General features: G+C 38.5%; 1 protein-coding gene across 1 annotated transcript in view; it reads right to left on the bottom strand.

Annotated features, from left to right (window-relative positions):
• LOC149183919 (uncharacterized) overlaps positions 1 to 17,093 on the bottom strand; it is a 121,230-nt gene that overhangs the window by 70,834 nt on the left and 33,303 nt on the right. The gene's annotated exons all lie outside the window — the stretch shown is intronic.

Genomic DNA, 17,093 nt, shown 5'->3' on the forward strand with positions numbered 1-17,093 from the left:
GCATGTTCTTCATGCTCTTTAATGGTCAAAAATAAATTTAGAAAGACATGTTCTTCATGGCCTCTGCAAAAGAATAAAAATCGACTTTTTTCAAGAGTCTTTTGTGTCCTCATGTGACCAAGTCAGCCCTCCTAGCATCAAGTCGGCTCATCCTACAAGGAGACACCCATTCGCATTAGTGGAAGGCTATATATAAGCTATTGGACTCCCTTCAAATGGCATATCAATCTATAATCTATTTATGTCCTATGTGAAGAACACAAGGAGAACAAGGAGGTTGAAAAATAGAAGCAACTAAGTGATCTTATCTACTTCGCTCTTGTGGACCAAAGAGGCAAATTTCAGGCATAACTATGAGACATATTTTATGTGGTTCTATGGCATGAATTCCTTAGGATAATGTGGATATTATGAGGCAAGAATTTTTGAAGTAAATGTGAAGTTCTGAGGCATATATTCTATGGTGATACCTGAATTTTGTGGCTAAGATAGAGGCTAAAATTCAGCCTTCTTGGAGATTTGAAACAAACTTTATTGAAGACCTATTTGTGGACAAATTTGAGGCATCTTGTCTTGGAAACTTTGGAGGGTTGGTTTGGCACTTGGTGGATGGCCATATTGCTACTATGTTGGTTAGTTTGTCTATGACTTTGATGTATCTTATTGCATTGATTCTGTAAGGAAAGGTTGTGTTAGGTCCCTATACTGCTAGTGTAGCCCCTTATTGTTATTAGTGCAACCCCCTTATTGTATTGTTGTGTCCATGTAGTCCCCATATTGTTATTATTGTGCCCCATAGAAGCCCACTATTGTTATTGTTGTACCCTTACATTATTATTGTTATGTTGGTTCTTATTATATTGTGACCCCTTAGACTCCTATATATAGAAAGGAGGTCTTATCATTTGTATCATCAAAGAATTATTCATTTGTGTACTGTAAAGGAGGTTTCCCCCTCGAAGAGGCTAATTTTGAAGTTTTTGATCTATCTTTCCTTCTATTTTGTGAATTGGAATAACATTTGGTATCAGAGCTTTGGATTCTAGGGTTTTGTTGCTTCAAATGGGTTAACATTTGATACTGGTTGCATAACAGGTTGGTTGCGTTTTTTCCCCTGGTGAGTTTTCCCAGGGTAAAATCTTATTGTCTCTTTGTGCATTGTGATCTCTATTGCTTTATTGACTCTATGGTTGAATTTTTGAACATGCAATTACTTAATGATTCACTGAAAGTGAAAAATAATTATTTACATCATTGGAAGTAATTATCAAGTTTTAGAACTAAATGCTTGTATAGTTTGGAAAAAAAAAATCAACATAAGGATCTTATGCAGGGTAGTTCTAGTTGTGTGATGGCCACTACACAATCCTTGTTGGAACTCTATGATCAAGTTATGGGCTTCCTTTGGATTAACACACCTTATAATCAACCCATTGGGATTCCTCCATCCCTATCCCTGATCTATGAAACAATACTTCGAGGCCTTTAAGCTCAAAGATATTTTTATGCTTTGGAAGGTGTCTAGGACTACTCAAGTGTTTGAGATAATAGATTATGTCTTTATACCAATCATTTTGCTCTAACTCTTGAGTAACTGTGCTTATCATGGCACAATTGTCATTGTTGAGCCCAAGGGATTTCTCATTGCCTTTGGCCATGAGTTTCATGAGTCCTTGACTCTTAATAATCTTCATGGGTCTAATCTCTAGATCATACTCTTGAATATTTGCAACCTAATTTCCTCATGCTCCCAAACAATCATGTTGTGATAAAATCTCTTTTACTGCAGGATGAGGAACGAATGCCACAATTATTGAATAGTCCATGTAAGTATGGAAATGTTTTAATGACTTCACTGGAGGGTATGTCTATTTCTCCATAATCACATAATTAAGATCGACATCTCTGAGCATCTTGCTCTTAAATGCTATGGGTTTTTCATAACTTTCATCATTAATTTGAAGTAAGACTCTGACAATGGTATCATTTGGAGAAAAGGAAAATATGATAAATTCCTTCTCAAAATTTGGACTCACAAGGCCTGGGGCGTGAACTATAGCATCTTTTACGTTTTGAAATGACACACAACTTGCTTCATCCCATTTGAATGTGGCATCCTTCTTAAGCAACTTATTAAGAGGTTTTGTGATTTCAACAATGTTTGGAATGAACCTCCTAATAAAGTTGACTTTGTCAAAGAAAAATTGTAAGTATTTTAAGTTCCTTGGTTGTTGAGTCTACTAGATGGCCCGAATTCTCTTGCGATCTACTCTTACTTCTTTTGACACTATATGCCCGAGAAGCTTCCCCTTAGTCATCCCAATAAAATGTTCTTGGGATTCAAAGATATCCCTGTAATATTCCTAATGAAATATTTTATAGTGATAACAAAAACATGCAAGACAATACAACATAAAAAAATTCACTGAACACCAACAACCCATAAATGCTCCCAAGCATGCCAAAATTGGGCAATTTTATTATATAGATTGTTAGAGTACAATGTGAAATAGAAAGAGTGTGCATGGTCTTGTACAAGGCAAGCTACAAGCCTCAGGTGATTGATATGCCAATGTCCAACTGATGCTGGAGTTTATCTATCAGAAAATCTACATCGACCTAGTAATTTTGCATTGTTGGCTGTGTTGAAATCCTTAATTGACCCCTCAAATCTACCTAGAAAATTATGCAAAATTAGATTTGAGGTCCTTTCCCAAAACCCAAAAAGGGTTTTGGAAAATTCCACCAACCACCTAGGACCAAAAATTTAAGCTCACTCCTCCTAACTCGTTGCTAAATAATCTTGTTGTTTTGGGGCACCAAAACTCCTCCAAAAATTCTTCAAAATTAGGAGCATACTTCTTGATACTATTCCAACAAAACCCAGAAATGTTTTGGGTTAATTTCGATCTCCTGGAATTACCCAAATTTGGTGCTACACTCTCCTCTACTAGTTATGCATCCCCCTCAAGCTACTACTACAAATTTGACCATATTTCCACCCTCGAATGGTTGTAGAATTTTCTGCAAATTACTCCTGGAAGGTAAGAGGGAAATCCTTTCCTCAACCTTGCACAACTCAGCTAGCAACAACTCCATGAAATTTTGCCCAACAAAAGACTACGCAGGCCCTAGGAATGTTGAATTTGGTTCTCACCAGAGTAGCAATCTCCAACCTTGAAACTCTCCACAAAATCTGGTCCAATATCAAGGGAATTTCTCCTAAATTCTCCAGTTGAATTTTCCCTTGAAGACCCCTCAACCAAGCAAATCGATTTCTGTCACTGTGTCCTCTTGGAAGTTCGAATTGGCTAAAGTATAGCTGCAAATAACCCACAATCTCCAGCAATCTCCTCTCCAATAAGCTCTAAAATTCTCTCCTAGGGTGGCACTCTAAGTCCACTGAAGAAAGAGCTGATATTTCCGCTCGGAAATCTCCTTGTGCTAAGCAGCACTGGTAGTCTTGGCTAAGCAGCTCAAGAGTACTCTAAATCAGAAATTCAATTTGTCAAAATCCCCCAAAATGGTGCCTCTTCCTTCAATTTATCTTTGTTCCCCTTCTCTCTCCTTATGGGCTACACTAATTCAACCTTTCTCTCCCTAGCTCGATTTTCCTAGGGGATTTGAATTCCCCTTTTGGGTGGCCCCCACATCCCCGCTACCAATTTAATTTAATTTTTCTCTAATGTTGGTGGCTTCCATTTCTCCAAAAATTAAATGGGGACTCCCTCAACCCACTTTTCCTAAAATTGGAATTCTTCTTAACAAAATTAATTTAATTGGGGACATTACAATCCTCACCACCAAAAATTGTTATTCCTCAAGCAATGCCTAAACAAGCATCCTCTCGATCAGATGACCCAAATAGTCATTGCACACAATACCAACGTCCCAAATGTACCACAAGGCTAAGTTACCAAAAATGTCCCTCCCAAACCCCAGAAACATCGTTCAACATTTCGGAAATGGAAACGGTTACAATATGGCACAGAAACAACATGGAAACGTTTTAATTTTTTGAAAACGCATGATCCTAATTCTAAAATGTTTTCGCTTTTTTGGAAATGCATGATCCTATTTTTGAAACGTTTCTATAATTTTTAAGGGTTTTGGATCCATTGCCAGAGTTTCCTGACTTGGATATGACATTGAATGCCATGTCTCATATGATTTTGTTTGATGAGGAGGCACCAATAATTGCATCTTCAAGTGGACATGGCAGCAATGCTCCCACACATGGAGAGGATCCAAACGATGATGTGAATCTTAATTACATGGATGAAAACATATTTGATGATATGTAAATGTAATTTATGATGATGTTTTAAACTTTTGAACAATGGACATTGAACATCATAATATGTCATATGATAGTAGATTGTCAATCATAGTTCAATTTTGTAATTTGTACTATGTAGTGTGCATTTAGCATTATTAATTTTGGTGATGATGTTGATGATTGAAATTGGAAACAGAAACTTGATGATATGTTGAATGTTATAATAATCTCTAATGATGATGACAATGTTTAAGCTTAATTGGTGATGATGATTTGTTTGTGTGGAATTCATGATGATGATTATGTATTTTTAAATATAAAATCTAGATTCTAAAAGATGAATGGTAATATGAAAGTTTTATTCTGTCATATATATAAATATATGTGTGTGTGTCATTTTCCTGCCATATTGTATGTAGATATTTTGAAAATTCGTTGTACCTGTTTCAAACCCTATTTCCATATATGTTTCAATGCAACTTAGCCACCGGGTCACCTTGAATCCATGCACCATCCTATCATAAATAAATCCCTCAATACCAGGGTCTCATGCTAATCTCAAAAAGATGCCACCATGTTGATGTTGCGCTACTCTGATTAGAACTAACTACGCATCGTGCACATATCGTATCGACCTCTCCTGGAACCTAATGGTGAAATATGGATAAAGGCCAAATACATCCTGCCCGGGCATCTCCATGATGCCAAAGGCTGCCCATCCAAAGATAACCCTGAACCTATGCAGTAACAGTGAAAGATTGCCTAGCCATACGATGAAGGCCTCCGCAAACCCCCGTGTGTCGACCTAAGAGTGAACTAGATCACTTTCTTCCATGACTTTGCTCATCACAAGACAGAGTGATCTATCAACCAACTGAACCCTTGGATCCAATAGCCAAACCTGTGGCAGCATAGCTCTAACTGTTGAAGAATATAGGGAAATTAGTGATAATAGAATTCTTCAAGACTTGATAACAAATTGTGAAGCACTTTTTCAATTCTTCTTGTTAGCTTGATCTTCTTCTTATTATTATTGTATGTGTGTTTACTTCATCAAACTACTACCAAAACACAAGAAACGAGAACACAAGATATTGGCTCTCTGCCAGGGCAAAACCTCTCTCCCTTGGAGAGGAAAAGCCTTTCGTAAGTTTCTTTTATTGAAGCTTCTATTCATCAATGCCAAACCCTAGACCCTTTATAAGAATATCCTCCAAGCACAAGTCAAGTCTTTGACCTTCATTTTCCGGCAGTTCTTCCTCCTTCTTTTGACACTTCATTCTTCTTTCTTCGACACTTTGCTCTTCTTCCGGCAGCTAATAGTAGTATTGGTTATACTTGCTCGAGAAGAGATATTCTTCTTTGATTCTTAGTAGGCTCCTTCACATATGAAGGGTACCTTATTTTCTTTCCAACCGAGCACCTTCTTAAGGTATAGTTGCAAACTTGTTGTGACAACAATGCAGCCCTATTTCTTTGCACGTGTGAGGGGATACCTTATGAAAGTGACCTCTTCCTTCTTCGCTTGAGTGAGCTTCTTCTTCACTTGAGTAGGAGGTATTATATGCCTATGTTTCTAGCCCAAACATTGAGAGATATGTGACTTTGGTAGAGGGCTTCTATGACAGCAGATAGACCCTCTCTTTCTCGCACGTGTGACTGTAATTTGACCTTAGAACAGACTTCCAAGGCTCGGTTTTGTTTCTGTTGGGTCCCTATAATACTAATGATTACCCCATTACTATTGTAGTTGCATCCCTTATTAATATTTTTGTGCCCCTATTATCCCCATATTGTTATTACTGTGCCCCATAGAATTCCTCTATTGTTATTTTTGTGGCTTTATATTATTATTGTTAGGTCGGCTTGGTTATATTGTGACTCCTTAGACTCCTATATATAGAAAGGGGGTTTTGTCATTTGAATCATCCAAGGATTTTTCATTTATGTAATGTAAAGGAGGTTGCCCCCTCGAAGAGGCTGAATTCTAAGGCGTGGATCTATCTTTTCTATCTTTTTCTTGAGCTGGTTTCATAACATTTGGTTTCATAGCCTTGGATTCTAGGGTTTCGTTTTTCCAAATAGGTCATCGTGGCATTTCGCTATAACTTTTTTTCTGCGACGTTTCAGAAGCTAAAAAAAACCCATTTGAGAAGACATTACGCTGAACCTCGGGTCTGAATTTCAAAGATTTTCACGCTATATTTGCGGAGATATGATCTGAGGAAGTTGGTCTTTTTGCAGACTCCTGAATTACATTCCAAACAGGTGACCTAGGGAAAATCGTCATAACTTTCTCTCTGAGCATCGAATTGAAATTTCATATGAAGTTACAGAAAAAGGACAGATTGTAGTTTCTTGTAGTTATTTTTCAGAACCAAAGGTCGAAACAGTGACTCATGGCACGTCGTACAAGTTTGCTCTACTGAACTAATCTATAATCAAGTCACTGTGGAAGATTTCGCATAACTCTTCCTTGGAGAATCAACTGGGCAATTTTTACGGAAGAATTGATAGCACATTATGAGGATACAAAAAGCAACACTTTTTTTAGCCAATTGATAAGTCTCAAACAAAAGGGTTCAATAATGGAGCACATTGAGGAGTTCCAAAAATTGAACATAAGGGTAAAAAATATTCCAGAGGAGCATAGGATTGATGTGTTCATAGGGACTTTAAAGGATAATATCCAACATGATGTTTGCCTTTGGGAACCTGATTCATTAGAGAAGGCATTCAGGTTAGCAAGAAAAATGGAAAGAAAAATTATGGCAACCAAGAAGCATACCACTCACAACTATAAAGATGGAATTGTGGTTTCCCCTAGTCTTCCACAACCTATAAGGTTGACACCACAAAAATTGGAAGAAAAAAGAGCAAAATGGCTTTGTTACAGTTGTGATAGAAAATACACTAAAGGTCATAAGTGTGCCGAGAAGAAATTATTCTACATAGATTTCGAAGAGGAAGAAGAAAAGGAGCAAGAAAGGTCAAAAGAAGAGGATATACTCCAGGAACAAAACCTAGATAAGAAGAAATGAATCCGGCCATATCTTGTAATGCATTGGTAGGAATTACCACTCCTCAAACCATCAAGATAGAAGGACAAATCAAGAAGAAAAAGGTAATAGTGTTGATTGATTCAGGAAGTACCCACAATTTTATTCATTGTAAGGTAGCAAAAGAATTGAATTGTTTCTTATATCCAGCACCACAGTATCAAGTGATGGTTGCAAATGGAGGAACAATAAATTGCTCTGGAAAGTGCCATAATATCAAGCTATCGATGGGAGAATATGTATTGACTAGCCCAATGCTTTCCATTCCAATGGGAGGTGTTGATGTTGTACTAGGAGTCTAATGGCTACAATCCTTGGGTACAATAGCTTTTAATTTTCAAGAACTTTTCATGAAATTTTCCATGGAAGGAAAGGAAGTTGAATTAAGGGGTATTGCAGGGAAACCAGGAAAGATAATTAGCTCTAATGGTATGACAAAGCTTCTAAAAATGGAACAAAGGGGTGTAATTGCACAATTATGTTCGCTAGATGTTTCCACATTGCAATCATCTATTTCTCCAGATCTCCAAAAAGTCTTGGACAATCATTCCAAGGTGTTTGAGACTCCCAAAGGTCTCCCACCTATTCGTGATCATGATCATGCTATTCATTTGGTTCCAGGAAGTATTCCTCCAAACATTAGGCTGTACAGATATCCCTATGCCCAAAAGAGTGAAATTGAACGTATGGTTGTAGAAATGCTAGAGGCTGGTATAATTCAACCGAGTCAAAGTTCTTTCTCTGCTCCAGTAGTATTAGTGCACAAGAAGGATGGATCATGGCGCATGTGTCCGAATTATAGGGAGCTCAACAAGCTCACTATTAAAGATAAGTTTTCCATTCCCGTCATTGATGAATTACTGGATGAATTGCATGGATCAATTTACTTCACCAAGTTGGATCTTCATTCAGGATATCATCAAATCAGAATGAAGACTAAAGACATTCTGAAAACAACATTTAGAACTCATGAGGGTCATTATGAATTTTTGTTCATGCCTTTTGGCCTTACCAATGCACCTTCAACATTTAAAGGTTTGATGAATTTCATTTTCAAACCATTCCTTAGAAAATTTGTGTTAGTATTTTTTGATGATATACTAATCTACAGCAAGTCTTGGAAGGATCATGTTGAACATGTTGACAGGGTGCTACAACTGTTGGAGGAGAAACAATTATATGCAAAAAGATCCAAATGTTTCTTTGGAGTGCAAGAGGTGGAATATATGGGTCATATTGTATCTCATGAAGGAGTTAAGGTAGACCCTAGCAAAATTAAAGCCATTAAGGAATGGAAAATCCCCACATCAATAAAGCATCTGCAAGGATTTCTCGGGTTGACAAGGTATTATCACAAGTTTGTTAAGAATTATGGGAGAATAGCAACACCTCTAACAACATTATTGAAGAAAGATGCATTTTCATGGACTCCAGAAGCAACAAAGGCCTTCGAACATCTTAAAGAGGCAATGTGCCAAGCACTGGTCTTAGCCACACCGAACTTCAAAAAAACCTTTATTGTGGAATGTGATGCTTCAGGAAATGGAATTGGTGTTGTTTTAATGCAAGATGAAAGACCCATTGCTTTTGAAAGTCATCCAATCAAGGGAAAGTTTTTACACAAAGCTATTTATGAAAAGGAAATGTTGGCAATACTCCATGCACTTAAGAAATGGCAACCCTACCTAATGGGAAGACACTTCAAGGTAAAAACGGATCACGATAGCCTTAAATACTTTTTAGAACAAATATTATCCTCTGAAGAGAAACAAAGTGGGTCACAAAGATGTTGGGTTATGACTTTGAAATCATCTACAAAAAAGGGAAAAAAAATGTGGTGGTAGATGCACTCTCAAGAAAGGATGAGGATGTGGAAGCATTGTTATGCGCCATTTCTATTATTCAACCAGATTGGATAAACGAAGCAAGGGAGGAATGGAAGAATGATGAAGAAGTGTGGGCACTTATTCAAACTTTACAAGAAGATTCCAGTACGTCTGATACATTTAGTTGGCAAAATGATTCTTTATGGTACAAAGATCACTTATACCTCTGTAAGAATTCCCAACTAAAACAAAAGATTCTTATGGAATTGCACACTTCTCCCTTAGGAGGGAACTCGGGATTTTTAAAAACTTACCACAGGGTTAAGAAGGAATTTTTTTGGGATGGCCTTAAATCGGATATTCAAAAATTTATAGCGAAATGTTTGGTTTGCCAACAAAATAAAGTTGAAACAATTAAGACATCAAGTCTATTACAACCTTTATCCATTCCAAGCCAACGTTGGGAGGAGGTTTCAATGGATTTTATCACAGGTTTACCCAAGTCTGAGGGAAAGAGTGTCATCATGGCGGCAGTTGACAGACTTACCAAGTATGCACACTTTTGTGCATTATCACATCCATTTAAAGCCAGTACAATTTCTACTGCATTTATGGAAACAATTCAAAAGCTACATGGAAACCCAAAGATTATTGTAAGTGATAGAGATGCCATTTTCACTAGAAATTTTTGGACAGAATTATTTTCTTGTCTTGGTACTCAGTTAGCTCATAGCTCATCTTATCATCCTCAATCTGATGGGAAAACTGAGATAGTAAACAAATGTTTGGAAGGATATCTTCGTTGCTTTGTATCTGATAAACGGACACAATGGGTCAAATGGTTGCCTCTGGCTAAATGGTGGTATAACACTTCCTTCCATACAACAACAAAAATGACCCCATTTATCGCACTTTATGGATATCATCCACCATCCATCACATCATATTTAAGAGAAAATTCTAAAGCTCAAGTAGTGGAACATCACATCGAACATCAACAACAAGTCCTCCAACTCTTAAAGGATAACCTCGTGTTGGCACAAAATAGAATGAAACAGCAAGAAAATCAACATCGCAGTGAAAGAAGTTTTGATGTAGGTGATTGGGTATTCCTACGGCTACAGCCATATAAGCAAATGTCCCTCAAGCAAGCTAAGAAGGATAATATATTATCACCAAAGTATTATGGTCCGTACAAGGTGTTGCAAAATATTGGTACTATAGCATACAAATTGGAGCTTCCTGCAGCTTCTCGATTGCACCAAGTTTTCCATGTTTCATGTTTAAAGAAGTTTATAGGCGATAAGCTCCCAGTTCAAACAATATTGCTAGAACTTGACGAGGAAGGAAAATTTATATTGAAACCAGAAGCAGTCACAGAAACAAGAACTCAACAGCTACGAAATCGATCAATTTCGGAGTATCTTATCAAGTGGAAGAACTTATGCGCTAAAGATTCCACATGGGAGGATGGGAATTTTATACAGAAGCATCCAAAACTACTCAAGAGTTGAGGACAACACTTTTCTAAAGAAGAGGGGCATGTTGGGTCCCTATAATACTAGTGATTACCCCATTACTTGTTGAAAAGTGTGCAACAAGAAATTCTTGTTGAGATTGCAACAAGATGATGGAGCTTAGTGAAAATAGTCGCCTTCACTAAGTGGGCCCGCAGGCTATTTTTGGCGCAAGTCTATTTTTAGACTATGTCTATTTTTAGACATATGTATCATGTCTATGTTTATGGATGATTGATCAAGTTGGGAAAAATATATGGACTTCTATTTTTGATGAAAGTGTGAGTGATCACAGTGTGAGTGATCAAAGTCTATTTTTAGACTGGCTGTCAAAAATAGAAAAGTCAAATATTATTATCTCACAATAATATTTGGACTATAAACTTGATCTTATTCTCTTGGAGCACTTCAGTTTTGGCTACAGAGGTGGCACATGCAGCTGTCAGAAGGAAATACGCTTTTCTTATGAGTCAGTTGAGTTGTTGCATGCATGACTTCAGTTAGAACTCAAGTGAGTTGAGTTTAGTGGACTGGAGGTACAGTTGATGGAGTTGTGTTCAGTTTGACTTAGTTAAACTAGTTGTAGTTAGTCTAACTGCAGATAGACTAATGATGAGTTGTTAAACTAATTATTAACTCATAATACAACTAAAGAATACATCAGTTAACTCAGTTGCATGTCAGTGCATGTTCAGTTCAACAAGGACAAGTGGTAGAGAATCAGATTGCTATCAGTTGTGACTATAGTTGTGCATCAGATCTTGCACAATCAATGGATTGAGTATGCCAATGAGTTTGCTCACGTATTTGGCCCACATTTTAGCCTTTGCTCACGTCCACAAAGAGTGAGTGACTATTTTGCAGGTGAAAAACGAGTTTGGGAAGCTATTCTCATCAGTTCTTGAGCAGGTATTGAGCAGTGGAGGCAGGCAAGCAGTGGAAGAGATTTGGAGATCAGATCTGAGCTGTATTGTGTGTAACAGAGGTGGAGATACTTGTGAGAAGTATTATGCTGTGTAATTTTACATGACTCAATCAATATAATATACAGATAGTGTGGGGTTTTTTAGCGAGATGCTTTCCCCGGGATACATACTGTGTTTATGAGTTTGATTGATGCTTCTATGTGTGCCTGTGAATGTTTCTGCTTCTGTAAATTGATGATCAACGTAGAGGAGATTATGTATTATACATGTTCCGCTTATAATTGTATGATCAGGATAATCTCTGTGAATATGTGTTAAATTATTCAAAATTTCTACATGGTATCAGAGCTAGATAATTGTAGAAAAAGTTTCTACATGGTATCAGAGCAGCTTGATTTGTAGAAGAGATTTTTACAGGATATCAAGCGAGGATTGATCATCAGATCTACTATTCAGGAAGTGGTTACATTCTATTTCTTCAAGCAGAGTCTGTAATCGGGCTAGGTAGCCTCTGGATTCATCCTTCCTTTGGAAGGTGAGATATCCGGTGAATGCCCATACTGTCAATCTCTGTACAAGAAATAATTTGTTCTCATGAATTCTAGATCGGAAGCAGTTGAGTTTTGTGCTGGTGGAATTCGAATTTAATTCCAAAGCAAGAGATAAAACTCAGAAACATTCAGTTCGAGAATGGAGATAGTATGCCCTAGTATCTCACGAGGTTCACTCAGTGTCGAGATGAGCTAGGAAGTGTGGGGGTTACTGTTGATGATGAGGATGGTGAGTCTAGGACACCTTGACCTTCCTAAGAGTTGGCATAGCTACTAGGACTCGGTGAATGGAAGGGAGAAACTGCCAAATTGGGAACGACCACGGTTGGATTTGATGCAGGAGGAGATTAGACGGAGCACCAGAGACGGTTCTTCATCCATGCAGGATGAGGAGAACTGTGCCTTAGCGAGTAAGGCGAAGAAGGGGAAGGAGAAGGTTTCTCTTTTCGAATCTTGTTCTTCCAATGATGGGAAGAAGGTTGACAAGGCGAAGGTGAGATGCTTTCGTTGTCATGAGTTGGGTCATTATGCTACTAATTGCCCAAAGAAGAAGTCCAAGAAGGGATCCGGGGAAGGATCTGAAGGTGAGGCAGCCTCACTTGCTTCACAGTTTGAGTTGGACTTCACACTCTTCGCATGCATGGTTTCATCCATGATGGGAAGTGGTTGGTTTCTTGACAGTGGAGCTTCTTTCCACATGACCGATGACAAAAGTTTGTTCAGTACTTTGGAGGAGAAAGATCTCCAGATACTCATAGGGATGGGTAATGATGAGAAGTATAGTGTCTCAGGTGTAGGCACAGTTATTTTTCAGAGGGAGCATGGAGCTCGCCTTACCTTGACCGATGTCAAGTATGTACCAGGACTGAAGAGAAACTTGGTGTCGATCGCGATGCTGGAAGACAGAGGCTATGATGTAGTCTTCAGTAAGGGAAAGGTTTTCCTTAGACACATCATCACCAGACAGGTGAAGAAGATTGGTTCACGGGTCAAGAACCTGTATGCTCTTGAGGTTCAAGATGCATGCAAAGCCTTGAGCAGCAAGGCAACTGATGGAGACTTGGTGGTTGAGAGGGAGCGTATATTACCTCTCAACATGCAGAGCCAGAAGAAGTCTCAGACGATTGTGGAGGAGCCACGATTGGTGCAGCAGCTTCAGGAGATTGTGGAGGAGCCACAACAGGGGAAGCTGAGAGGATATCGAGTAGAGACATCTACTCATCTAGAGACCTCCAGTAGGGGGAAAATTCAAGCCAGGTGGGCTGAGGGATCGCATGCATCCATACCTCCAGGTAGGAGGTGGGGTGATGTGGATTGATCATCCCAAGGAGGAGGGGCAAGATCCTTGAGGTACCCAACCTCTTGGATGAGACCTTGCTACGGGAGCCCCGATGTGTAGTAGCAGGAACTGACTGATTGGGTAGAGACAGATGCGGATGGAGCGGCAGAGAGAGCGACAGTGCAGGGAATCCCAGGACAGCGCATAGCTAGCAGGCTGTAGCAATGCGAGAGGCACAAGTGTTTTGCACAGTGCTAGGTGGCACAGAGAGGTGTGCAATGGTGCGAGATGCATGGAGATGTTGCAGTAGCGCAGATGTCAGAGAGGGAGCACTTGTCAGCAGCAGGTAGAGCTTCAGCATCAGAGGATGTTTCTATCCCAACAGGGAGGTCAGTTGGGAGGTGCAGTGCGGATGCAATGCTGGGAGATAGAACCAGCAGCAGCACGGATGCAGACAGAGATCAAAGTGACAGAGGCTAGAGCAGTCAGATATTGAAGAGCACAGAGATGCAGAGTTTCAGTCGACAGAGGCAATAGCAGTCAGAGACTTTGATGACAGAGCAAGTGGACCGGCCAGATGTGTTGCATGGAGAACATTCCAGAGTTACAGGATCGGGTTTGAGAGGAAGCCTTTCTTGTTGAGAGGGAGTGTTGAAAAGTGTGCAACAAGAAATTCTTGTTGAGATTGCAACAAGATGATGGAGCTTAGTGAAAAGAGTCGCCTTCACTAAGTGGGCCCGCAGGCTATTTTTGGCGCAAGTCTATTTTTAGACTATGTCTATTTTTAGACATATGGATCATGTCTATGTTTATGGATGATTGATCAAGTTGGGAAAAATATATGGACTTCTATTTTTTATGAAAGTGTGAGTGATCAAAGTCTATTTTTAGACTGGCTGTCAAAAATAGAAAAGTCAAATATTATTATCTCACAATAATATTTGGACTATAAACTTGATCTTATTCTCTTGGAGCACTTCAGTTTGAGCTACAGAGGTGGCACATGCAGCTGTCAGAAGGAAATACGCTTTTTTTATGAGTCAGTTGAGTTGTTGCATGCATGACTTCAGTTAGAACTCAAGTGAGTTGAGTTTAGTGGACTGGAGGTACAGTTGATGGAGTTGTGTTCAGTTTGACTTAGTTAAACTAGTTGTAGTTAGTCTAACTGCAGATAGACTAATGATGAGTTGTTAAACTAATTATTAACTCATAATACAACTAAAGAATACATCAGTTAACTCAGTTGCATGTCAGTGCATGTTCAGTTCAACAGGGACAAGTGGTAGAGAATCAGATTGCTATCAGTTGTGACTATAGTTGTGCATCAGATCTTGTACAATCAAGGGATTGAGTATGCCAATGAGTTTGCTCACGTATTTGGCCCACATTTTAGCCTTTGCTCACGTTCACAAAGAGTGAGTGACTATTTTGGAGGTGAAAAACGAGTTTGGGAAGCTATTCTCATCAGTTCTTGAGCAGTGGAGGCAGGCAAGCAGTGGAAGAGATTTGGAGATCAGATCTGAGTTGTATTGTGTGTAACAGAGGTGGAGATACTTGTGAGAAGTATTATGTTGTGTAATGTTACATGACTCAATCAATATAATATACAGATAGTGTGGGGTTTTTTAGTGAGATGCTTTCCCCTGGATACATACTGTGTTTATGAGTTTGATTGATGCTTCTATGTGTGCCTGTGAATGTTTCTGCTTCTGTAAATTGATGATCAACGTAGAGGAGATTATGTATTATACATGTTCCGCTTATAATTGTATGATCAGGATAATCTATGTGAATATGTGTTAAATTATTCAAAATTTCTACATTACTATTGTAGTTGCATCCCTTATTAATATTGTTGTGCCCCTATTATCCCCATATTGTTATTATTGTGCCCCATAGAATTCCTCTATTGTTATTTTTGTGGCTTTATATTATTATTGTTAGGTCGGCTGGGTTATATTGTGACTCCTTAGACTCCTATATATATAAGGGAGTTTTTTTCATTTGAATCATCCAAGAATTGTTCATTTATGTAATGTAAAGGAGGTTTCCCCCTCGAAGAGGCTGAATTCTAAGGCATGGATCTATCTTTTCTATCTTTTTCTTGAGCTGGTTTCATAACCGTTTCCTCCTTCTTCACTGCACTAGAGGCTCCCTTTCTTCATCTTTCTTCACCCTTTTCTCGACTTCTTTTCTCGTTTATTTCATAGATGCTTGATGCTTGTCGTTGGAGGAGTGGTACTCTATATATAGAGGTTTGTTGCTCCTTTAGGCCGACTTGAGGCCAACTAGAAGACTTTAGACCGACTTGAGTCTGACGAGAAGACTTTAGGTCGACTTGAACTTTATACTTCAGATTTGCTTCTTTGGTGATGTCGTTGCATGGAGGAGACTAGTGACTTTGCTTGGAGGTATTATTTTGACTCTAATACAAGTATATACATAGTGCAGCATGCCCTTAAGGGCCTTCATCATTTCTTTTAACTCTTTGACTTCCCTATAACACTTTAACATGTGCTAGACCTATTCAATGAGCAAGAAACTCATTGATATAAATAACAAAAATAATATTTCTTTTCTTTTATAAATACAAATATCAAAATTACATTTATGAAGACCGAACCTAGTTACACTTTCTTCAACACTCCCTCTTAACTAGGGAGGTATTCATAAATCATTACAAGGTGTTTGGCTATTTTTTCAATCTTGAAGAATTCACATAAGAGAAACCGGATTGGCAATCCATCTATTATAGCATCATAGTAACCAACATTGTTTTATAGCAAGGCCTTGACTAACGGCTCTACCTCTCATAAGATCAGAGCACAATGTTGGCAAGACCAATGATTTATAGACACCTTTATCATTGTCTCTCAAGGTTGTTGAAGATAATGGAGAATATCCTAGAATAGGTAGAGTTGGTTCACGTAGACTTAGGATAGGAATTAGTTTCTATTTCTAAGGACAATGTTCTAACTTCCCTAAAACCATGTATTCTATTTAATTTGTAATGTTGATGAAAAATGTAGAGCATTCTACAGAGCCAGACTCTCCTGGTTCAAACTCTCTTTCGTAGAGCTAACCAGTGGCTTTTATTTTTCTTAATACAAACATTGCCATTTTCATCATGGTATTAGAGCGTCAGGGCTAAGGAACCTGTACGTTGGCTGGTGGGTGGTTCTTTGAACCAAAATCGTCGCAAGTTTTGAGTGGATAGCCATGACAATAGCACTATTACACTTCTCAGAATTTTTATTTTTCGATCATCGCAGTTTTCAGTTTACAGCTGCAACAGTCTCAGAAAATTGATGTAAAACTGCGACAGTCTCGGATATTGTGTGTATATCTGCGACGATCTTGTAAATCAACGAAACTACATGAGGGAGCCAAGAACAAGGTTGTAGCTGTCAGAGAAGCTGAGTGGGGAAGCCAAGAACAAGGTTGTAGCTGACAATAGGAGGTTCTCTGGAGGTTGAGAAGAAAGCCACGGTGATCTGCGTGTGTTAAGAGATCAAACAACAGTGATCTGTCTCTGTCACAGATCTGGGGTAAATTTAACATCTTTTGTCTGTCGAAATTTTTTTTTCTAAATCACCAAGATGAATAACAACATATTTGAAGCATGCATGAACAAGCATAACAAGCTCAATGGTTCC

This window comes from Pinus tabuliformis, chromosome 3_2, assembly GCF_031772625.1.
Source record: "Pinus tabuliformis cultivar Carrire ecotype Pingquan chromosome 3_2, CPIR1, whole genome shotgun sequence".
Taxonomy (NCBI): Eukaryota; Viridiplantae; Streptophyta; class Pinopsida; order Pinales; family Pinaceae; genus Pinus; species Pinus tabuliformis.